The sequence below is a fragment of the Euprymna scolopes genome, chromosome 5 (assembly GCF_053919585.1).
Source record: "Euprymna scolopes isolate OS-2025 chromosome 5, ASM5391958v1, whole genome shotgun sequence".
NCBI classification, from domain to species: domain Eukaryota; kingdom Metazoa; phylum Mollusca; class Cephalopoda; order Sepiida; family Sepiolidae; genus Euprymna; species Euprymna scolopes.
This window is the reverse complement of record NC_136486.1, coordinates 83,709,513-83,735,564: the sequence shown is the minus strand read 5'-3', so window position 1 is coordinate 83,735,564 and position 26,052 is coordinate 83,709,513. Positions and strand designations below refer to the sequence as shown.

The window sequence follows — 26,052 nt, the reverse complement described above, 5'->3', positions numbered from 1 at the left end:
GATTTTACTCATTTTGACATTTTTGATGAGACACATAAGTGAACACCCTCAAGATAATTCTCAGTAGAATTGAAAACGCTCAGAAGCGTGTAAAACATTTGGTTTTTTGATTCAAAATTTTAATCTTATTAAAAGACATTAAAAAAAGTGAATAAAAGGGGTCCATTGTAGGTTATAGTGAATCAAACGTTTTTGAAGATGCTGCTGCCTCAAAATGAATACACACATTTCAAATTGTAAAAAAAAACAAATGCTGCAACACTCAGTTTTTAATACTTTGCCAATTTACAAAATATCCAAATTTAATTACTGGATATTTTTTTTTTGTTCAAATTTTTGTTAACTATTAAATATATATATATATATATATATATTACACACATGATTGAATACCAGCCTACAAAATTGTGACTGGATTTAGATCCCCTGACTAGCAGTAATTCTTACACTGAAGAGAACATGAGTTTGAAACACTTGTGTCTGTAGGTTAAAAATAATTAATAATATTTCAAAATATTATCAATATATATTTTATCACTTTATTCTTTACTAGGAACTCATTATGTCCATCCAAAAAGTTTGTTTCTTGATTATATAAAGGAAATAATTGTGACGGTTAGTACTGAGATAGTGTGTGTGTGTGTGGTTCACTGTATACATGTTTCTATTTTTACTTCAGTATGGGCACTCATCAATTAAGCCAATAGTTGGTTAGACATGAAGCAAGCTTACAAATGGCCACGTGAGAGGCCCTTCCTCATTGAACATATGAAGCAACCCACAATCTGAAAATTGTTGTACTAAGTTAATAAATTAATATGCTAGTCTGTCATCAATTCATCCCGTCAGACATGAAGAGGAAATCTAAAATGGTAAAACAGTCTATCTGCAAGAATACAAATAAAGCCATTAAGGTGATCATAAACATGAATATTCAACAAGTGTAGGTGTTTAAGAACAGTAGAAACGGATGCTTGCAGGTGAAAAGAACAGGTTTAACAAGAGAATTCATATGATGTCACTCAAGCACCATAGCTTTTAAATGTAAAAAAAGAACATGCATATTTTTAAATCGACTTGATCTTAGAATAATACCCCCCTCCCCATATAAAAAAAAATTATATTTATTTCTTATAAAAAATTAAAACTTATAAACTTTGGAAAATATAAAAACTAAAAGCACAAAAATTCATTGGTTAACATATGGTCTCAATAATACAAGTTAATTCACCAAGAAATTATCACCAATTTTTGGATATTAAATCTACTTTGTACAAATACTTGATGAATTCTCAAATAAATGTGCAAATATATTGCTCATTAATTAAACAAAAATGTAGTTGTTAATTAACAAAAAATTTCTTGTGATAACATTAAAAGTATTAATCAGGTAGTAATTAGTTTTTTTAATTACCTTCAATAAAGAAAGAAATTTCTTGATACTTTATAATTTTGTGTAAAAATAGTTATTTATATTTTGATCAAACAAAGTTTACCAAATTGAAACAGCATATATATATATATATATATATATATATATATATATATATATTATTACATTATTTTGTAGTTTCTTTAATGGAAATAATGTTATTCTGAAATCTAGTCAATTTTAAAACGTATGTCGTGATTTACCTTTGGCAAGGTGCAGCCTTAGAGTGACATTAGAATCTAACTCCATGGATTTATGTTAATTTTGATATAGTGTCATCCTTAAACTGTTCCACTCAATTGATAGCATAGTTGAAGAGCTGAAGATACACTTGGTCTGAAATTTCTAGAAAATTAAAATGTGAGAGAAACTTGAACACAAAAGAATGCAATGACGAGAACATTGTAGTGAGGATAACCAAATCTGACAATAATATATATTACAATTCTTCATTCTAAAAATTACAACCACAACCCTTCTTCATCATCATCAACAGCAGCAGCATCTCTACTAAAATCCAACATTTTCTCACTGTAATAGGGGTGGTAGTGTTAGAGTCACACATGGCAGGCAGGTCAACTACCCAGTGGCATTAGAGTTCCAACTCTGCTTATGTCAGCACCAGGATCCGTTGTCTTCTGGTCATCTCTACCTCTGTATATAGCAAGAAATATCATGCCAGGAGACGGGAATGGGAGCATAAATCCATGGAGTGAAGATGAAAACATTGATTTCGCACATATTCAATTGTCATTCCTTTTTGTGTTCCGAGACAAAACTTCCCAAGCTTCATATACAACTACTGAGGCTTGCTGCTCTCAGGATGAATTGCACTTTTGTAGGTGTAACTTTCAACTTTAACCTGGAAGATTTTATTCAAACTAGACAGTCCTGAGGCACAATCTTTGTGAGCTCTCTTGAGAAGTCCAATTTGCTAAACAAAAAAAAAAACCAGTTTAAATCACAGAAACAGAATTAAATAATAATTAAATATAAGTGGTTGTTTTTTTTTTATAAAATTTTCCTGAAAATTAATGACACAGATGACATTTACAAATCTATGATTACAGTTAACAGGCTAATTGTGTACTAATAAGGTTGAAATATCAGTTTTCTTACATAGGTAGTTCTTCTGTCCTAAATTAAAAAAAAAAATTGTAAAGTTCTCATTCTTATGAAATCTAAGATACTCGGTTAACAATTTGTGGTATTTAAAATCTGATATGATATCAAGAAACACAAAAAATATCAGTTTCTATTCTAGACATGATGACATTTAATATGATATATGAAAAGTTGACTTAAAGAAGGTCACATCAGATTATAAACCTTGAAAGAATGTTAAAGCATTAAATATGTTGGTCTGAAAGTTAAAGAGTTTCATAACCTACATCAACTACGGACATATTTACCTGTGATAAAAATAGATTGCTTGTAGCTGGTTATAAAGATGTGTAGAGTGACCAAAGAGAAAATCATGTGTAAATTAATTGAATTTAAAGTAACGTTTTAAAGAAAAAAGAAACGAAAGATCAATAAGTAAATAACATATTTGTTGGTGATCAATAATATCAAATAGATAATAACTAGCAAGATAACAGATTTACAATAGAGGATGACAGTGGCTAAGTGGTTAACAACAAACTAAAACCCTGAGTGTGCCAAGTTCGAATCCAGTTCATTCTACAAAAACACTTTCATCAAACCTACACTTGACCATGTGCCTAACCTCCTGGAGGAAGTAAATAAAATAAAACTTTACAAGATAGTAATTATGTGGCTTAATTGTTTTGTCCTTTGATGAAAAGGACAAGCATTATGTATAACCAGAAGAAATATCAGTCATTTTCGTATTGACATCATTTTTAGAAAATTAAGAAAAATATCAATTATTTAAAGAAAATTCACAAGAAAAATAATTTGAAATCTAATCTATTTTTGGATGGAAGATATCTGTAATTAAGTGTTAAATAATTATCCCCCTTGAACATTTTTTTTTTTTTTTAAACTTTTGTTCACCTCCAAACAAGGTTTATTTCAAATGAAGCATAAGGAGCTACTGGGATTGGGGACAGATTTATAAGAGAGCGGAGAGTTGGGCAGTATGATGTGTGTTCACAGTATAATTAAATTTCTGTGTGTACTGTTGGGAAAACAGAGTAGGATGGGTATTCCAAAAACAAGTAGCCTCCTAAGTAGATATTCTTCCTCTACTGTGAAGGGATGGGATTTAGCAGCTAGGTAGGAGTATTTTTGTTTAGTAGAAGTATGGTAAATTCATCAGATTACACGGCAGCACTTGTAAAACAGGTACAGAGGTGCAACAATGCTAATACAAGTAGGGCTGAAGCTAAGCAGACAGTGCGGTGCTTACTAGATTAGAGAAACTCTTTTGAAGCTTGTACAATAGAAAGATGCTAGTGATTGATGCATCAGCCCAGATGTGGCAACAATACTTCATGCACAAACTAATGGTGGCTTTGTAGAGATAGAGGACTGCTGACACATGCAAGAAGTTTTCTAGCTTGGTAGAGGGAGCCTACTTTCAATGCAGTAATCTTGGCAACATCTTTCGCAATAACCCTTATCCCGAGTGGCTTCCAGGCCTTGATAAGTGGTGACCACCTTGTAAAAAAAAAAATCCTCTATGCACTCGTTCAATTAGTGCCTGAGAATAAGAGGCTGACAAGTTTAATTTTGTTCACTTACAAAGATCAAACACTACTAAGATTAAATTTTTTAAATGCATCCTTTAAATTAGAAGATAATTTGGCATATTTTGGTTAAATATAGTTAGAATCAGAGATTGAAAGTAGGAATCAAATTTTACATTTTTCGCAGGAATCAGAATCAATTTTTTTTTTTTTTTTTTTTATTGACTTCAAAATCAGGAGTCAAAATTTCTTTAGCATCTCTGAAGATAAAGAGTCATCAATTTTTATAGGAATCAGGATTTTTTAAACTGATCCCAAGGTTGGAGTTTTTAATTAACTACTCACAATTGATGCTAAGGGTTAGGGTTAGAGTTAGCCATTTTTGTAGGCAGCAGATATTTTTCAGGAGATGTTCTACAACTTGTTACAATACAGTTTGAGGTTATTTGGTGACAATGATAAACGGAATGCGAATTTTATTTAATTTTAGAATACTCTTCTTTGTTAGATAAAAGATTAAAAAAAATGAAAATGTAAAACATTCTGTCCATTGTTTGTTGAAATGCCAAACAATATTGTTGTTACACAATACATAAAAATTCTATTGAAAATGAATTATTTTCACAATTAAAAGCAAGTGATATTTCACAATAGTTCTGAGATAAGTTAATGTTACATTTTTTAGATGCTTCAGACTGTCATCCTCATCTTGATTGTTATATTCACAACAGTCTGGATGCTGTACTCTCTACCCTCCTTCAGATGCCTTTTATCTTAGTTGCTTATTAATTATGATATTAAGAACTTGAATAAGATCTCAGAACAAAATGAACAAATTACTGTGAACCACAATGAGAATAGGGATTCATAATTTTTATGCAGACCACTGAGAAAGCATGAACAGTGGACATACAGAAAGACAGTTAAATTTACATACAGTTATGGCTACCATTCAAACAGTTTAATAATTGCATATGAAAATATTTCTTTATTAAAATATTGGGAAGTGACAATGCTCTAGTGGTTAATGACACAGACTAATAACCTGGGTATCTCAAGTTCGAATCCCGTTCATTCCACAAAAATCACTTTCACTTAAGATGTTGGCAACCTTCATGTGATCCCTCCCGTAATCCCCGATATCTCTCTAGAAAGAATCCTGACTAAAAATATCAGGGAAACCAATACCAACAATGGAATCTTCAGCTTCATATGATATGATGATTAAAATATTAGACATTTTAACCCATTAAAAACGGGAAAGTGATAGCCTATTGACTACAAATTTAACCATATTCAACCGTCAATTTGGCATAAAACACTTATTCTTATAGGCTATAATTTTCCCCAGTTTTTTTTTAACAAACTAAAAAATCTAGTACATTTATATTGGAAATCATTGAGCCATATTGTGAAAAAAAAATGGGTAAAATAATAATTGGATTCAATTTTAACTATGAACAAGGAAGAAAAAAAGTATAACAAAATATTGTACATTTTTTTCTTTTTTTCATGGCAATCTTGAAAGCAATTGTTGCATGTACTTTATCTGTTAATAGAGAAAAACAAACAAATGTTACTTGGCATACTTTGTTGGTCAATCAGCTTTGCAAACAGGTATGGTTTGCGAAGGGATGGGTAGGAGCGTATATACCTGACAACACAGGAAACAACAGTTGGTCGGGTGAATTCCAAGTAGATGATCAACAATTTTCAAGTCCATCCTATATGAATAAGCTGACTAATATAAAGGAATGCCGTTCTATGGAGAGACATAAATATTAATAAGTTTGTGCTGTGTTGTATGTGTATTTGTTTATGAAAAATGAAGGGATCTGGATCTAAAACCAAATCTTGACAGATTCAAACCTAAAAATATTTAATAGCATTTTTTTGTTTGTTTTTTTCAAGGTATAGAAAAAAAACAAAAAACCAGCATTATTTTACTTTTAAATATATTTTAAATATGTACATTTATTGTACGCTTTTTTTTTTTTTTTTTTACAAGGAAGTCATTACTTATCAAGCCTGAAGGCCACTTGAGGATAAAGGTTAATGGGTGTAAGGTGGTCAATGAGTGTAGTGATTGTTAGTAGAATTTGATTATTTAAAAGGGCAGCTCAATAAGAACTTGTTAACATTGGACTTTAAGGTGATCACATTGTAGTCAGCTGGGAATCAGGCCAACAGAACAGAGTTCCACGAGCAAGCAGTTCTAGAAAAAAAAAACTTTAATTATTGGTAATGGTTGCTGCTAGACAAGTGCTTTTTGTGAAAGTTTAGTGGGGGTACTATAGATTTAAGCTTAGACAAAATCTTTAAAATATCATTTTATCCTGCATATAATATTTTGATTGCAGAAATTCCCCTCTGTACCAAATTGCTGTAGGTTTTCAATAACACATGCCACATACAAATTTATTATGTCTAAACAGTCAACTCCCGTCTTATGTGACTTTACTACATTGTTTTATACACATTTATTCGTTATAATTAAATCTTATATTTCATCCTAAGAGAAGTATCATCATGATCGCCACATCTACAGTGGAAGAAGGTCCTACTTTTCTCTCTGATTATCAAGTCCTACCACTGCTACCACTATACACCGTGTACTATTCTTTGTTTTCCTACACTGTTTGTATTTCACCGCTCTTAACTGCTTATGACATACAGAGACTAAACATAACCTTCCCTTCTCCCTATACATAATTACTAATGTATCCCTAGTAATCGTCTGTCCAGTCCTATTAGCTGCACTGGAAGACTCCATTATTCTTAGATTCCCATTCTTGCCAACATTACCGAATGATTTATCATACTGAAAAATGGCTACTCTATACGCATCTTCCAGAAAATTAGTATGATACCAGTTCTCGCTTGACAAATATTTTACTGAAACAAAAATTATTTATTACATATATCAACTATATACATATATACCATATTATACATTTTCTTTTCTTTTTTTCTTAGTCCCCCCCTCCAAGTCATACGATGCAATCTTTGTTTTCCTGTGTCTCGCTGAAGATAATGTCGTAAGCACGGTTTTCTTCTTTCAAGTTCAAAAAGAAACTACATTGCAGTCACATGAGAAACACGAGCACATGCGTTTTTTGTGTATCTATGTACACAATCGCACGTGTGTGTGTACCTATACATACATACATACATATATATATATATATATATATACATATACAGGGTGACCAAAAATAAACGGGCCCCAACTCTAATTAGGCCCCGTTTCTTAGTGTTTTGTCTGAATGAAATGAAACTTTGGTCATAACTAGTTTATTATATTCAAAACATCACATCAAAACACTAGGGTCTTTGGCCTTTATTTCTCCGTTGACTATAAAATGCTCAGAAAAACAATTGAATGTCCTGTTTTTTAGGTCACCCTGTGTATATATATATATATATATATATATATATAACACGTTCTATTTTTTATTACCGTATCTTTCTGTTAAGTTACATTATTGTTTCAGCTATCCGGACGTTTTTTTGGCCGTCTGTAGCTTCCTCAGACTTTTACAGAAATGTTCGTTATGATGGGATGAAAGAGTGAATGATGTCAGGGGAGGGGTGCAAGAAAAGCGCAAAAAAGAGGAAGGGAACAAGGGGGAAAGGTGGGAGGGGGTGCTTAGTATGTCGGTAATGTTTTAGTTTTGGAGTTTAAGGACCTTTTGGGGAGAGTCTGGGAAGTTAATTTCTGGTGTGGCTGAGGGCATAGGGATACATGGAGGGGTAGGGGGATATGTGGGGGTAGGAGGAAGGGGTTACTTTAAAATTCGAGTCTTAATGTTAAAGATTTTGGTGTCTCGTTGGTGAGATGATTTCTTGATAAGTATGTCTTGACCTGTTGGGTGTTCGCTTAGGTTCAGAGGCGGGGGGGGGGGCTATGATTTGGTTTATTTATTTGGTTTTTATTTGTTGTTAATTGTTTGGAGAGGGTTAGCTAGCGGTCGCGCGCACAAGCACACATGCGCACGTACACACATATATACTTAAAGAAACGTTCACATGTACACATACATCTCCGCCCTGGCGTGCAAATAACTGCACATATGCGTGCATGCATGCATAGACACCCGCGCCGCTCTATGAATGCATGCGCGCATATGTGCATATATTTGCATGCCAGGGCGGAGATGTATGTGTACATGTGAACGTTTCTTTAAGTATATATGTGTGTATGTGCGCATGTGTGCTTGCGCACGCGGCCGCTAGCTAACCCTCTCCAAACAATGGAAATGTTGTTTGCTTCAATGGGAGCTAAATCAACAAGCAGACTGAAAATCCGGTACTAAACAAACAAAAATAAAGCTGGAATATCAGGACAATGTGCTCTGACATTTCTGGTGATCTACAACATGTCAATGACTCCAGAAAACAGTTACCATCGTTCATGAGCTAACAAGGCTTAACATCCATGTCATTGCACTGCAGGAAATCAGTCTCAAATGCAACCTCAGTCAACAAAATTATGTTTTTCTGGCAGAGAAAAGAACTTGAGAAACCAAGACTGGTGCTGAATTAGTAACAAAGAATTTTCTACTGACCACTGTTATTGGAGTTTGGTTTGTGTATTTCATGTATTTCAAAACTTCATGTAATGCTGAAGCTTAATAGCTATTGTAAGGGATTAACTGGATACAATGAATTGAGTATAGGCTGCTATTTTACTTATAGCTGGGAAAAGAGGAATTGTCAGTTCATACCTTTCCCAACAGTATTACTGCATAAATCACCACAAACGATCTGGTTGAATTTGGATTTGTCACAGTTGATTTCATTGTCTATGACAGTCCAACTTTCATAATGTAAACCTATGTATATATGTAATACACATGAAATGAGTTAAGCAGGTTGAAATGTGGCATTAAGATTTTGTTGCTAATTCAATCTAGACAAGCTTCAACAAGAAAAAGGAAATATATATTAACAAGTTCCAAGCATCATACTGAATCTGATTATGGATCAGCTTAGCTGATTCCATGACAACATATCTTTTGCAACCAACACTGATCACAGTAACCCATTAGAATGCAATAAGATATTCTTTACCAATTATAGTCTTCAGATTTTTATCTGTTATCTTGACTTCATGTGGTGACCAGATCTTGGTTGCCATCTTGTTTTTTTTCACCCTCTCAAAACTGGCTTCTAACGAATGGGTGAATGTGTTCAATATTGAATATTCATAATATAAATTTATTCAATTCTGAAAACCCATCATCTTTGTTTGTTTGTTGTTTTTTTTTTTTTGTTTTTTTTGGTTACTTCATAAATTCTTAGGTTTCAATTATTTTCTTATCCAAATGGACCCGAGGATAGACTCCCTCCCTCCTCCTCCTCGATACAAATCACTGCTGTTACACAATTGCCGAATATAATCTGGTCTTGCCTAACATGTAATCCTGTTCAACCAATTAGATTTTGGTATCTCTCAGGCCCCTTCTTCTGTCTAACACATAGTCTGGTGATACCATATAACATTGATGTTTAAAGCAACTGCAAAGGGTAGTAGTAATACTTGTAAGCACTCCTCCTGTTTTTTAGCAATAACTGAATTTATTTATAACTGAATGAATTTATTATAGAAATTTAAGTCTATATTAGGTGAGAAGTTATAACAATGGGTACATTTTCAGACAAATAATTTTCGGACAAATCATAATGGAAATGTAATCACCAGAAATGAAAACCGCTTTCTTTTCAAGCTTTAAATTTGGGCGGGGTTACAACTTCCCCTAATTCTGAAATTTTTTCTAACACTCCTTGTCTTTGAACATTTAAAATGCAAAACATTCAGACATAGGAGAAGAAAATAGTAATTGGCTACTGCCCACAAATTTTCAAATTACTCTCACATTTTTAAGGACACATACTACTGCAATAATGGACTGTTGTAGTGCTAAGTATTCTCTATGCAAAGGCACAAATATCTCATGCTTCTGTTCAATTTAGGATGAGAGTTATAAACATACAAAAACAGAGGTGTTAAGAAAAATGTCAAAATTAGCAAATTATATTCTTTAAAAAAAATTTGAGCAAAAACTTATTTTAGATGTCTATGTTTCTATTAGAATTTGAGGGCGTGTGATTATACACCCAATTTTTTTAATGGTTTATCGGAGAATACACCAATTTCAAAAACCATATCTCTTAAATTTCTTGAACAGTTATGAAAAATAAATATAGAATAATTTCTCAATAAAATAAAAAGCTTAATTATGTGAATCATATTTTTTGATGTGAAAAATATAATTCTGAAAGTGATAGAAACTAGTGTTGGGACAATTAATCAGAATTGGGAATCAGAAAAATCAAAACTTTTTAGGGTATCGGATTTTGAAAAATTGGAGCTTAATATTTATGGTTTAGAGATAAATGTTATGTTTGGGAGAGGATTGAAAAACAACAACCCTCCCTTAATCCTACCACTAACCTTAAGTCTGGGTACTCCCTCTTTCCCAAAAAACCCTCCCTTAACCCTTCCATTAACTTTAAATCAAAGTAACAATAGAATCCCCACCGCCCTAGAAAAGGAAAGAACAAAAATATGTTACAATACACATAAAATTTAACATGACGATACAAAAACTTAAATATTTTGAATCCGATATTGCGTGTGGGAGCTATTATCTCCTTTTTAATACTATGGGTGAGGAAACGTAGACAAATTGATTTTATTTGCTTAAAAACGACAAAATACTTAAAACTTTCAAGTATTACAAACCTTTTATTTTATTTGGAATACTCAAACTACTGTTCTCATTTTAAATGTTATTACATTTTGGTCAATGTAATCCTTCATCTTCTTCACAGGTGCTTTGTCAAATTCAGGAATAGTGGTAACTTATTCTCATTCTATCAGCCATTACTAGAAGTCTTAAGTAATTATTCCATTGTTAGCGCCTGAGATTCAACATGCGATCCATCGAGCAGATTCCTGCTAGATATAATCAATCTATTCACAGGCAAATCACCATCTTATGTAAAAGATTCCGGTAAAATTCATGGAAAAATCAATAATGCTCTCAACCGGATGGTGAGTCTAGATGTAGTAAGCCTAGCCATGAATACACTTTCTTATAAAACTGATAGTAGTAAGAAATGTTAACTTCATATACTTCATTAGGGGAATGCCAATGTATCCGAATAGATAATCGGACACTTTGTAATGGGATCTGATATATATTGGCAGGAAGAAGGGTTAACTATGGGGATCACCATTGTCCCCAGTATTGGCCAATCTATTTATGGGATACTGGTATTAGACCCCACATCACTAAAGCCATCACTGTCGTTGCAATACATCGATGGCACATTCATACTCTAGCCTCATCAGGAGCATGTAAACTCCTTTTCATCTATACAGTTGAACAAGAAAAAGAAATATAACAAATTATCCTTCCTAGATGTGTTGATAACTTAAATTGATCAGGAGGTTCAGGTCCTTCATATATCGAAACTTTCATTGGACAATATCTTAATTTTAACTCCCACCATTCATATGATATAAAGAAAGAAATTGTAGATTGGCTAAAACATTGAGAAATGAAGGAGATGGACAGTCTAAAAGAAACCTTCCAGTTAAACAACTATCTAGAGAGAATGAGATCAGCTCCTAGAAATCTGAATTAAACATCAAAGGACACCACCAAGAATGTCACAGTCTGATTATATATATATGTCAAGCGTTTGTCTGATTTAAAAAAAAAGAAAAGCAATCAGAAAATATCAGTATGAATATAATCCATATGGCATCAGGATAGTACTCAGGAGCGATCAACTTTCCAAAACATTTCGTCTGAGTCGAGCCTCCTACAGAAAAAATCATGACTATAAACTGTGTGTATGCAATTCTATGTAAGTGTTGAAAAAACTTTGAAAGTGTAGAGTTCAATTAGATATGAATGAAATAACGAATTGAAAGATTTCACATCCAGACTTTGGTAGCAGTTCTTTGATTTTGAGTTTCCATGTTTATGAATTTGTTGGAGAAAGAAATGTCAAAAGATATAAAATCATTAGAATACTTTTATTACATACTTAGAACTTTTTGCAACGAAAAAAACATTTAACATTCGTTTTATACAAAAAGAAACATTTTAACAGAATTTCAAATCCCTATTTACTTGTCTCCCCACGAGGGCAAGTTTGCCACAGAAAATTTAGCTCCCTAAAAAGTGATAAATTGGGTTGAGAGAAAAATATGAAATTGCTTCAGTCTAGAACGATTTTTTTAGGTAAAATCACTGGCAGATTTCTATCTTGCAAATTACATGAACAAAGCCATCAGTATTGTTTTGTAAATGTCAAAGAATTACTAGATAAAAGATGAAATAATTTCAGGCCACTGTCATATACCCATATGAAACATGTTACCATTCACTTCAGAGCTTGTCTACTTAGCACCAACCTCTGCGATGTCAGCAGAAATACAAAACTTAATGGAATCATCTTCTCTTTAAAAATGATAAAGTTCAGACTCTATGGTGTTTTTTTTTTTTTTATCTTAAAAGCAATGTATTTCTACAAACAATGATGCTTTAATGTCTTTTATGGATACTTTAACCAGAATTTTAAATAAAAAAAAACATTAGTACAGCTTCCAAATGATTGACTATGTAATTTTAATATTTTTACATATGTTAGTGTTTTTTTTTATTAATTCATAACATTAAATCAAAATTGTGATTACAGTTCCATTGTAAATCATTTGCATGGTTTAATTGCAATCCGCTAATTCATAGTTACCAAATTCAGAATTATCCTTCCTTGTCAAAATTTCTGAATTTTTCTGACACCACTGATGCTATGATTATTAAAAAACAATTTTAAACTAACTTGTTTAAGATTTAGTTAGTATAGGAGAGGTTAGTTTGCTATGCAAGTTTGACGTAAGTTGATCCCCAAGTAGTAGGAGGTGACATTCGCTCACATAGATGGTCAATTTATGCTAAACTAGCATAGCAAACTGAATCCACCTTTGTTTTCAAAAATGTTTTTCATAATCTTAAAAATTGTTGCAAAAAAAAAGGAATATGTAGGTTATTTTCAGCATAAAATTTGTTTTTAAAAATGCCTCTATGCTTGTAAAATTTGCACCCTTTGAAAGGGGGAAGTGGTTTTCATTTTATTTGTATTTATTTCACTTAATTATGAACATTACATTTTATAAACCCATTAAATCTAACTGTTCAATTTAATTTTATGAGATATACATTTCAATATTTTCTTAGAACGTATGTGGCCTTTAGATATGTTGTTAACGTGAACACATTATCATTTTCACAAATTGTTTATCAAAAATTAACATCAAAGGCGTATACTTTGTAATCTCCAAAGAAAAAAGATTGAAAAAAAAGGACAATTTTATTGTTCCTTTTCTTTCTCTTGTCCTTTTTTTCCTCTTTGCAATACTTTCATTTTTAAAACAAATTACTTGTCAGTCAATTCAAAAATATAATTTGACTTTAAAAAAAAGTCCTAATAGACTGTTTAATTGTTTATCGAAAAAATTCAAACATTTTGTCAACTTATAACGAGCTAATAGTTTCAAAAAAAAAAAAATCTTGTCTATTTTCAATCAATTACAAAGAAAAAATGTTTTGCTGTGAAAAAAGCCAAATACAATATTTGAAGGTAAAACTACTTCAAAACATGCCAAACTCACAAAATTTGGCTTTAAAAAGGTCAATCTGGCAACCCTGGATAAGAATATAAGAGTGACTTCTCTTTGATGTAGCCTCATTTTCGAATATCATTGCAATAATATATGATCATTGTTGTAATGGTGTGAGAAAGTAACTTGTAATAATTTCAATGTGCAGCAGTTCTTCACAAAGAAGTCAGTGAAACATTACATAAAAAGGGAACATTCAAAAGAAACAGGGCAGAAAAGAACATTGTCTGCCAAGAGGTTCTGGACTAAATTAAAGATTGTCTCTTACAATATGATTTTATTTGTTGTATTGAACTATGTAGAACAATATCACTTTCAGAGTATTTATTAGTACTTAATTTATTTCATTTGAGTCGGTTCTATATTTAAAATACAATGGACACTATTTTCATAGAAATATTAATAAACTTATATTGCTGTGTTATTGGTTTTGCTATCCAGAAAAATATCAGCTTTATTAAAACATCATTCCATGGAATTTCAACAAATGCTAATAGTAAACTATTAAACTTCAAGAGGCACATGTCAAAATTTGAGCCCATTTGGATTATTACTTGACAAATGACAGTAAAGCTACTGTTGCAAATTTTCAAAACAATAGAAAAATCTGAATTTTGTGTTGATAAAACATTACATTCAAGCAAAGCAATAGCTTGATAAGTGGTATTGAGACTGTTCCAATTAACAAAATAGTTAAGAGATGATATGCTAACTTAAAACACAGTTGTACAGACACAAATGATGCTGAACACTCAAGTTGCCCAAATTTGGCAGTTGTTCTGGAAAACAAAAATGTCCATAAACTAGTTTTGGTCGGCGTAAACTAAAGTTGCAGGAGATAGTAGAGGAGTTGAAGGCAGTGTATTTATCATTTTGTATGAACACATGTAAATGAAAAAGTTGTGTTCAAAATGAATGTCGCATTTGTTGATCAAAAACACAGATGATTAGAGTATTTTTTGCAACTATTTCAACGAGAAAAAAAGGAGTTTTTGCATCAATATGTGACAATGAATGAAACACAGATCAATCATTTCACTACAGATTCAAATCAGAAGTCGGCTGAGTAGACAGCAGCAAATGAAAGTTGTCTGTTTAGGCCTCCATATTTTAGGATACGCAAGGTTTGAAAGAAATCACTAAAAGCAACAACAAAAGAAAAAATTACTTTTTCACGAAGACAATGCACTGTGTTATAAGTAGGATATTCAAGACAATGCACTGTGTTATAAGTAGAATATTCAAGACAATGCACTGTGTTATAAGTAGGATATTCAAGACAATGCACTGTGTTATAAGTAGGATATTCAAAACAATGCACTGTGTTATAAGTAGGATATTCAAGACAATGCACTGTGTTATAAGTAGGATATTCAAAACAATGCACTGTGTTATAAGTAGGATATTCAAGACAATGCACTGTGTTATAAGTAGGATATTCAAGACAATGCACTGTGTTATAAGTAGGATATTCAAGACAATGCACTGTGTTATAAGTAGGATATTCAAGACAATGCACTGTGTTATAAGTAGGATATTCAAGACAATGCACTGTGTTATAAGTAGGATATTCAAGACAATGCACTGTGTTATAAGTAGGATATTCAAAACAATGCACTGTGTTATAAGTAGGATATTCAAGACAATGCACTGTGTTATAAGTAGGATATTCAAAACAATGCACTGTGTTATAAGTAGGATATTCAAGACAATGCACTGTGTTATAAGTAGGATATTCAAGACAATGCACTGTGTTATAAGTAGGATATTCAAGACAATGCACTGTGTTATAAGTAGGATATTCAAGACAATGCACTGTGTTATAAGTAGGATATTCAAGACAATGCACTGTGTTATAAGTAGGATATTCAAGACAATGCACTGTGTTATAAGTAGGATATTCAAGACAATGCACTGTGTTATAAGTAGGATATTCAAGACAATGCACTGTGTTATAAGTAGGATATTCAAGACAATGCACTGTGTTATAATTAGGGCTATGATAAGAGAATATTCTTTTCATTATTTTGACTCTTGAGTATACATCAGTTAATATCTTATATGTTTTATATAGAATGATGTGGTTTTTGATTGATTAACTGTGTCTACCTGTGTCCGATATATACTCTAGAGTCAAAACAATGATAAGAATAATCTCTTGTAATAGCCCTAGTTATAAGTTAACCATTACAATAGCAAAACTACATGAATTGCACTTTGATTTGCTCCTGCGCACACACACTATTCTCTAGATCTGGCCTACAGTAGATCTCAAAAGAATACACCATAGGAAGAGATTAAGTTCCAATGCAGAAATGATATTAGAAACTCTGGTGTATTTCAAGGCCAAAGATAAAACGTTCTACAAAAAAGTCATTGAATTGATAGAAAAATGTTGGAATCAATGTATAACCCTAGAATGATATATTGTGTTAATGAATAAAGTCGAATTTTGCCTAAAGGTTGTTGTTTTATTAGTTAGGTCCATTGTTAGTTGTTGCTATGTTTGTTGGCGTACAGCCTAGCCTCCACATTGCTCAAAATATCAATCATGGTCTAACAGATATTTATATTAAGGTCAATGTCATGGAAAAGGTGAAAGTCACACTTTTGGTGATAACTTTGATGCTGTTTCTCATAGAGACCCATTATTTAGCCCAGCCAATTAAGTCTTACATTTTATGTAACCTTGAAAAGTTTGATCATGGTTAAAATTTTGACAATATTTCAAAAGTTTTGTCAAAATTTTGACACAAATTTCAAATTTGATGTATAGATATGATGCTCTTTGATAACAGTAATTACCATGCAGATTTCAGCCTGATCAGATAATTTTTGAATTATCAACGTGACCATGGCATAACTTTCGAAACTCTACATACAATATGGAAAAGTCCAGCTAAGACTTTGGCCTATCCTTATGTTGTCAACTTGTGATTTAGTCTGGTAGGTGATTTTGTTAAAATTGGGATGTAAACGAAATTAAATCCTTTCTCTTTATAAATGTACAATTCTACTTCTTGAGTTTTCTTTGTTTAATGTTCTTAAAGTAAAATAAACTGAATCCATGACATGCATTCTGTATTGCTATATTCTTTGTTCCTCTATTGTTACGACGTTTTTGAAAAGGATAAAAGAATTTTAGGCCATTCTGTAGATTGTGAATCCCTTCAGTTTATTTTACAATAATTTGTATTTTAACATTTTTTTTTAATGAAAGATTAGAAAAATATTTAAAAAAGGGATCAGTTGTCTTTTAAATGTAAAAAGTCAGAAAAAAATGAAAAAAAAACAATGTGAATTTCATAAAAACATTAAATATATTCACTTACATTTATACTTTGACGTTTGCACGATGAAAACCGTTTGTCTACCTTCTACTATTTTTACTTAGTAGATTTATGAATATAACATTTGATAAGAATTATCATATACTTATTGTTATCGTCCTAAAGGTGTCATATTTATTCTTTTTATTTCATAAAAGCAGCCTCGTAAGAGGAACATGAAACTTAACCCTAATTGTTTTACTCAATTGTAAAATGTTTTTTCAATCTCAGTTACATTATACAAAATTAAATACATTCTCAGGAATTTTATCATTTCAAGACATCTCTAATAAACACACAACTCCTTTCGATGCACATCACTTTAGTTGTATAAATTGTATTTTCAGTTTTTTTAATAGCAGTAAATGGTTTTCATTACATTTAAATATTGTACTTTTTAAAAAGACATCTTATGCGAGATGCCCTCCACTCTTCAAATTTTTATTACTTCTGATTTTATTGGGATTTTAACCTTTCTAATACTTGCACATAGAACATTATATAAATTCCAACAATTTAAAAAATTATGATCATTGTTAAAACCTATTAATAGAAGAGCTTCATTCTATAAAAATTTAAATTTCCACAACATTTTTTTTACAAGTTATGTAATCTCTATTTTTTTCAAACTTTCATCATATCAGTGTTTTTGGTACTTATTTGTACTTATACAAAAATAGTTTTAATTGTGTCTAATTATTGTGAACCCATCCTGGAATGGGTATTTCAACAATGAAATATATCAAACTAGAACTAGGATAACTGATACCCTTTTATTAAGTTGTTTTTTTAACATTCAATATTTTTCATACAATTACACCATTTAAAGAATTAATATAGTTCAATATTACACTCTTATAAATTTTTACATATTACCATTCGTACAGTATTATTTTTATAAGAAGTGATAAGAATGGATTTGAGAGAAAGGATAAATAAAGACCTGGTCAGAGATAGGTTGGTTTGAAAGTCAATTTCTAAAAAAAAAAAAACGTCCAACACATGGCAGCATGTTAAACATGATGGTGATGATGATGATGCATATTAAAACGAACCTAGAAGTAAGTCTATTGTAAGCAAGGAATAAGAAAAAACAAAAATTAAATGTTTCTTTGTAAAATGTGTACATCTGTCGTGGCCAGTTTACAACTTGGCATTCTTTATTAACAAACCGGATATGTTAAACAGAGATGACGACTTATCTTTCATTGCAACTTCGTTTTCTTTTGGTTTAATTAATTCAACTAAATAAAAAATATTAAGTATATTCCATTACAAAAGGTAAATTACTGTTACTCCCATGGCCCATTTAGATCTTGCCACTACCTGTTATCGGATACAACTATCGATGACCTTTACCTTTGATTCCATGCCTAGATATGCTCAGTAAACAAGCAAAAACAAAAAAAAAAAAAAAAAAAAAAACAGAGGGACATGTCTTGCTCAATTTCAGGACGTAATTTTTCCAGGCATTACCTCTTCCTTCAGAAGAAGAAATTGCATTATTGCACATTATGTGAGGCGAGGCAAGGCACTCCTGTCAGGGAATGCGAATGGATTTGATCCAGGCTATTTTTATAACCTTCCAGAATGCCCTTTCTGGGGAACTGAATTATTCATGCTAAATAACATCCAATCTGCTTTGTAAACCAGATGCTCGGCACTTTATCTTAGCATCAAAATTGTACTTAATTTTTTCAGTTGTATCATTATTCTTTTAACAAATAACTAATTCAAAATTGCCCCAACGAACTCACACCAATCACTCTTCAAATATCGAACTGCATCTGATGCCTATGGACCATTTCAAATAATGAGCCAGATTTATTTATTTATTTTTTTTTGTTTAGCAACAGGACGTTTGTTGTAAGTTGGGTAAACTTCACCAGTCCACATGTTTTCACCACCTGGTTCAATCATCACCTGTCAACTGCTGATGTTTCGGCTGCTTCATCCCACTGAGAACTGCTCTAGCTGATGCCCAGGTTACATCATCTGGTTCTTTACTCGTGCTTATGGTTCCGCTGATCTGACTCAACTATAAAACCGGTGTTTATTTTTATATCTGCTCTGAATATTTCCCAATTTTACAATACTTTTTTTTTTCCAAAATAGAATTAACGTTAAAGTGTAGTATCTGGTCTGATATACTTTATCTTTTGTCTTGTGAAGAAAAAATCAATTTTTATTTTTGTCTCAATCCAGAATACCACTTTTTGTGGAGTTGAAAAATACATGTTATAATTTGTTTTTAATAAATTGTTGATTAATTAATATATAATTTGTTCTTATTCATTTCTTAAACAATTCTAAAATACATTGCGTTAAACATTTTATCTCTTATTCACCATTCATGTTTCTTAGCTCCCTACGAGGGCAAAGTTAGGTAGTTGGTTTTTAATGTGCGGAAAATTCATCTTCCCAAAAAGATGAAGTATAGTATTAGAACAGATATTACACTTGAACCTAACTTCTATTTTTAAAAGTAAAAATTAACATTATATATTCAAAGCAGACGATTTTCCTTCACTTTCAAATGATTGTCGAAGCTTGGTTAATTCGAGTCACGTGAGGAAAACCCTTGATTGACTGGGCATAAAAAGCGTTGTCCCGTTAGTGTTAAAGTTGAGTTTGATAATTTAAGTGATTTTTTTCATTAATGAATTAAGAAAATAAATAAATGTTAATGTTTAACTGTTACGATTTTCAAAGAGAACCCATCGTGCTCATGGTGATCCTACTGAACGCCCTGATCGTGGCACAATGTTACTTAATCTTTTTTTTTCCTTTCTTTTTAATCCGCACATAATGTTACAGATTGGCTTGCCCTTTTATAGAAAATAGTTAAGATTAAGCCTATACGGCATGAAAATTTTAAAATCTTTTTTTTCTTTTAGGTTTTCATTTTGTTAAGTTTAGTAGCAGCAGGCGAATAATAGCTGAGAGTTGAATATTTTTATGTAATATCAAAAGTGATATTCGTGATAATTTAGAATGAAATTACATCGAAGGAAAACAAAAATTAAAACTTACAGATTTAAAATTTTTCTCCAGTTAAAATTTTTAAAATATAAAAAAGCGCATAATATATTTTAATTTCAACTTTTGAACTGGCTTAAAAATTATGAAATCTGAGATTGAGGGTGTGGGTCGTGGGGGTATTTCAATAATGTTGTAAAACGTGAATATATTTCTTTAAGTGTAAAAATAAAAACCTTAAAATAAGAAACCTTGTAAAGAGATCGAGGGAAGATAACTACTGCGGTTGCTGAAAAAAAAAAAAAAAAAAGGGGGAAGTGATGTCATTTCTAATTTAGAAACCGTAGTTTTCAAACGGTTAACGCCGACTACCAAAACAATTCCCAAACAAAAAATGGATTTAATTAATAACCAATGCCAGTCATTTGATTATTATATTTTATTATATTATTGAATAAAGAATACACAAATAATACAGTTTTCTTCCGTTTCCGATCACTGCAATGGCTAGGATCGGTATCAGATGGAAAAGGGTTCACAAAACAAAACATGTCTTCTTCAGAGAGGGACAATTATGGCTTTTAAAAATGTATCCCGTTATAGATCTGCACTACAGGAAATGGCAAAACAAAAAAAAATCATTGTTATCAAATGTGTATGCCACTTTTCGACAGTGTTATCTGTATTTACGGACTATTCATTTTCTTTAAGTTAACAACCAACAGCAACGAATAAATCTATAAAAATGATTTTTTTAGGCTGACAGCTGTTCATTATAAAACACTTTAAAGGTCGACATTCCGCCTTCTTTAAAACTGCTGTTATGCATCATAGACTAATAGTCCTTGTTTTTTGTTTTGTTTTGTACAATTTAAGAAGACAAACCGAATAATATTCAGTTGATTTTTTTGAATTTCCAAATCTTCACGCCCAAAACTGTAAACGTTCAATGAACGTTACGTTCATATATGTCCCATTCTCTAATTATTATTCATTACTTTTAATTTTGTTTTGTTTCTTGCTACAAAATACAATCCGTCAACGCAATCACTCACAGTGATAGAAATCAAATTTAATGATTCAATAAAATTAGTTGACATTGTTTTAAATTTTAATGTCCAAATAATAAAACCAACGAAAATAACCTGTTGGCTAAGATACCTTCCTCTCCGAGAAATTTGGAAAGAAAAACAGTTTACAAATTTTTTCGATATTTTTTTTTTTTTTTCAAAAGAATAATTTAGGATAAATGATTCTCGGTTGATTTTCACTCCAGAAAATGTTCAACCCTCCTTTTTTTTTTTTTTTTTTTTTTTTTTTTTTAAGCAACGTGGATTAAAACTAATTTTAATGTGAGAATTCTGTGTTCTTTATACAAAACTTGGAAATTGAACCAAAGATTTTATATGAATTTTGAACATCTCAGAGCAATAATATTCTGTAATGATTTTTTTTTATTATTTAATGTTTCAAAAGTACAGAAATATTTTGTAAAATTAATCATTTTTAACGTTCCCCCCTCTCGAATCAAAATTATCATTGTGCGATTATTTAACATTTTAAAATGTCGGTTTGATTGAAATAAATCAATCATTATGAAACAACGAATTTCTAATAATTTAAACATTAAAATACATTTGTCAAAAGGCGACATTTCTAGTTTTGTTTTTATTTATCAACCTCACTGCATTTGTTTTGTTAGAAGCGTCTAATATCTTCAAAATTAAAGTGTAAATCGAAATTATATTTATTTTTCGTGTTGTAGAGGAAACAGATTTATTAAAAGTTTAACCCCGTTCCAAACTTCATAAGTCAAATCGGTATTAATTAAAATTCCAAAATGCACGCGCACGTAAGAGTATCTGCAATTAATTGACATTACTTTGACAATCGTAAGCGAATCAAACCACAAATATTAAAACTAACCAATTTAAACTGAGAGAATTGAGATTTACGCGATAATTCTTGAACACGATTTTTATAAAATAATCGACGAAATAAAAAATAATATCAAATAAATCAACCAAAAATATAGTTAAAATAAATTAAATTAAAATAAAACAGAAAAGCTTACATCGCCAATGAAATAACGTAAAATGTCAGTCATTTCGCCCACTTGCCAAAAATGAAGAGCACAGGCGGATTTTTATTTATATAAATTCAGAATTCAAATTTTAATGCTTTTAAATGTTTTATTTATTTAATCATTTATTTTTTGTAGCAGATGGAATTTAACAGTAGATTACGAATAGCACAAGTCACACGAAACAACAAAAGCAAAGTATGTTGATAAAAATGTTTGTCAGAATAATAAAAAAAAAAGAAGAAATTTCAAACGATTTTAAAATGTTAAAAAAAATCATTTACATGACTAATAAAACATTAAGTTTACGACAAAATATAGTCGTTGATTTGAGAGAAAAGAAACTTCACCCTTCTTCTCCGGTCTTCCCAAAACAAAATTATTTAACAAGACAAAAAGAGTACTTTCGTGAGAAAATAAAACAAAACCATATCACTTTTTTTTCTTCTTCTTTTTTCCAAAGGTGCCGTAATCTTAATTCAAAATATTGAAGTTATAAAAAGATAAATAGTAATGCTTTTCGAGGACGAGAGAGGCGAATATGTATACCTGCATGCAACATCATTGTTACGCTTTCTTTTCTCGGCGTGATTATGTGATGATCCCTTTTGTGTTTTCTTTCGTTTCCCCTGAATACATAAACGAACGTGGAAAATCGACTCACCTTTTCACAGTTTGTTGACGTTTGAAATAAATCCCATCTTGGTAGTTTTGGTAAAATAAAATGGAATGACATCGAAAGTCAAAGAATTAATATTAGTTATGTTTTGTTGTAGAGAGAAATCGTTATTGAGGCGTTCGCAGTGCAAGCAGTTTACAATTTGCTGACGGACTCTCGTTGACGACGACTACTACGACCATGAGTAGTAGTAGTAGTTTTACTTACTAATGCCAACTAATAGTTCTTCTTAACCGACAACTTCAAATGGTTTTTACAAATCAAACCAGCACAGCGCAGCGGTAATGAATGATACATGTTTAAAAGAATACAAAAATAAAATCGACTTCAAAAAAATATTTTTTTTTTAGCTATTTATCATTGTTGCTTTTTTTTTAAAAATAGTGACGAAAAATGAGAATCACAAAGTATGCATTCCTCTTTTCTTTTTCTTTTTTTTCCAGCCAACTACTATTTTTTTAATATATTTTTCTTTTTAATTATTTTTTAAACACTCTATAACGGTAGAAAAGGGATTTTCTGGTCAATACTTTCCTCTTCTTCTTTTCTCGCTCGTTTTGTCCACTCCCGGTTAACGGTCAGTTATAAACCACTCCTCCTTTACGGGGGGGAAATATCATGACAGTGGAGCTCCTTCTTTCCCCTTTTCTGCACTGTCAGGCTAATCTGCTGCACTGTTAAAAAAAGAAGAGGAAGAATTACCATTCCTTATTAAGTTGTTTTGTTGTTGTTGTTGTTGCTCAACCCGTTTTCTTCTTCTTCTTCTTACATTGTAATTACTACCACCCCACAGCAACGTAAGGGTAATACAATTCATCAATCTCCCTTTCCTCTTCCCTTGTGGGTATCATTGATGTTGCTCCGGTAGACAAATGCAGGCAGTTCTAATGTTAATGGTGATGATAGCAGTAGTTGCTGCCCTTGTTACTATTGATGATGATCGCTTGCTTTAAAATAAGGAGATGCAGTTAAGTTCGTTCCTTACTAATATCACGTTCGCTACCAACTAATATTACAAGTATGATCGTTGACCCTTTTCTACATAAGTACATTTTAATCGGTCTTCGGGCTCAAGTCAAATTGCGGCATCTGTTCTGTCTGAGGAGGCCATCCTCCCAGGCGTTACCTTTTTTCGTTCGGGAGCTGCGAAGGGTTTTTATCGCTCCTTTCGTGTTGCTCCTTTCGAAGAGAGGCGGAATGTATAACTTGTCTCCCAGGGAATGAGGGAATGCCGATAGAACCCACATGGCAGCCGTGTGAGTGTTCGTTTGAGGGGAACTGGATACCCACTATTAATTGACCTTGTGTCTAACCTTGCTGTAGGTATTTGAGCTAGAATCAAAGTTCGCTCTCTCTAAAAATGATGATGTATTGTCTGTCATCTGAAACGGCGAAACGCTCCCCTTTGTGAGGGAATGCCGAACCGAACAGGTATTTTTGCTTCCGTCCAGGGTGCTCGTTTTGGGGGCTAGATTTTTCCCTCGTTAAAAACCGACGTTGTGTCATCAGGGGGAAGGGTTCTTTTAGTGCGGCTTTTTTTTTTTTAATTTTATTTAGGGAAGAAGAAATTATTGTACAACATAACAGCAAGCAAAACTCTATGCGATCCGATCCTTTTATACTTACTTCGAGCAATATTTCCTTTCTACTACTAAGCAATGTAACAACAACAAAAAAAAAATGCTTATGCTTTACATGGTTATTATCAGCAGCTGTGTTGTCTTGTTTGTACATTGAAATAAGTAATAGACAAGTTTGAGTGCTTGCGTCGTTTTCTAAATAAATATGATTTTTTATATATAGTAAAGTAATGGTTAAATCCATATCTTAACATTTTATTTACCTCTATAATTAATTGCATTCGTTTATGTGTGTGACTGCAAATGTGTGTGAGTGTGTGTTACCTTTCAAACAAAGCGATTGTTTGTTTTAGTAAAACATACGCGTTACCTGCCATTTCAATTTGAAAGGGTTAACGATGGCAACCTTACAAATTTCGTCTTTTGCTTTTTTAGAATTTGAGTCGGCTTACGAATAACTAATTAACCAGCTTTTGAGATGTTTATATATTTTTTTTAGATGTAATATTGTGAATGTCAGCTAAGAACTATTGTTAAAATTAACTAATTTGCTTGGTCCCTTCTCAGGTGTTGTGTAGGTGAGCGCATAAATCAATACTAATAAAGTCTCGCTGTACGCTGTGTCTCGTGTTTCTTTGCTTGTCCGAGTGACTCAATTTATTCTTACATGTTAATGCAACTTAATAAAACTTGGAAGAAAACAAGTCTGTACACGAGACAAATTATTTGCTTTTTAAATAAACTTATTTGGTCTCTTCAATAATCAATACACACACATTTATTTTAATACTTTTTATTTTATTTTATTTATTTATTTTACTTTAATTCACCAAAAAAAGACGCATTGCCATTGAGATGTAAAGGGTCTGCTGTGAATTTGTATCATACCTGTAGCGAGACGCTTGTCCACATTACCTTTTAATGTTTGCACATTGGTACAGTTAGGAAAACAGGGAGCAGGGAGGAAATTCCAAAAGCTAGCAGTACAAGAAAATAAGCTATTAGAGTAGAAAACCATCCCGCATCTGGTGGTTTCTTTGATAAAGAGGTGGAATTTTACTGATTTTCAGGTTGATTGGGTATATTTACGTCGATGGGGGCACGTGCAGCAAGTTCATTGGAACACATTTTGTGAAAGTACTTGTAAAACACAGAGATGCAATATTGCAGCAATGGGGCAAGAACAAGAGCTTGCTAGATAGTGTGTGAGAGATCTGGTTAGGGTTAGGGATTTTTCGTTTTGAACCCTGTCTAAGAGGGGCTAATAGTTGGTGCAGCATCCCGTGCGACAACAATGCCCATGCATGGATGAATGGTCACTTTGTAGAGATATAGGATACTGGCAGGTGTGAGCAGTTTTCTAGCATGGTAGAGGGAGCTCACCTTCCTTGCAGCAGCCTTGGCAATGTCTTCGATGTATTTGTTATAATTCATGTTACTTTGAATGATAGACTCTCAGTTAGCCATGACAATGGTTGAAAAGGTTTCTTATAATTGTTAAAGTTTTGTCTTAGTAGCATTAAATATTATCACCCGTTTATATCCATATTCCACTATAGATTGGAGGTAATTTTCTAAAGATTCAGCCATTGCCTTGGATATGTGTGTGTTCGTTT

The 26,052-nt window shown here is 31.9% G+C and overlaps 1 protein-coding gene across 15 annotated transcripts in view; it reads right to left on the bottom strand.

Annotated features, from left to right (window-relative positions):
* Window positions 1–25,095, bottom strand: part of LOC145276902 (uncharacterized) — a 296,930-nt gene extending 271,835 nt beyond the window's left edge. For all 15 annotated transcript variants that reach the window (XM_080128348.1, XM_080128358.1, XM_080128349.1 and 12 more), the window contains exon 1: window positions 22,842–25,095. The gene's annotated coding sequence lies outside the window, so the exon portion shown is untranslated. The remainder of the gene's footprint in view (window positions 1–22,841) is intronic.
* Between the last annotated feature and the right edge of the window lie 957 nt (window positions 25,096–26,052).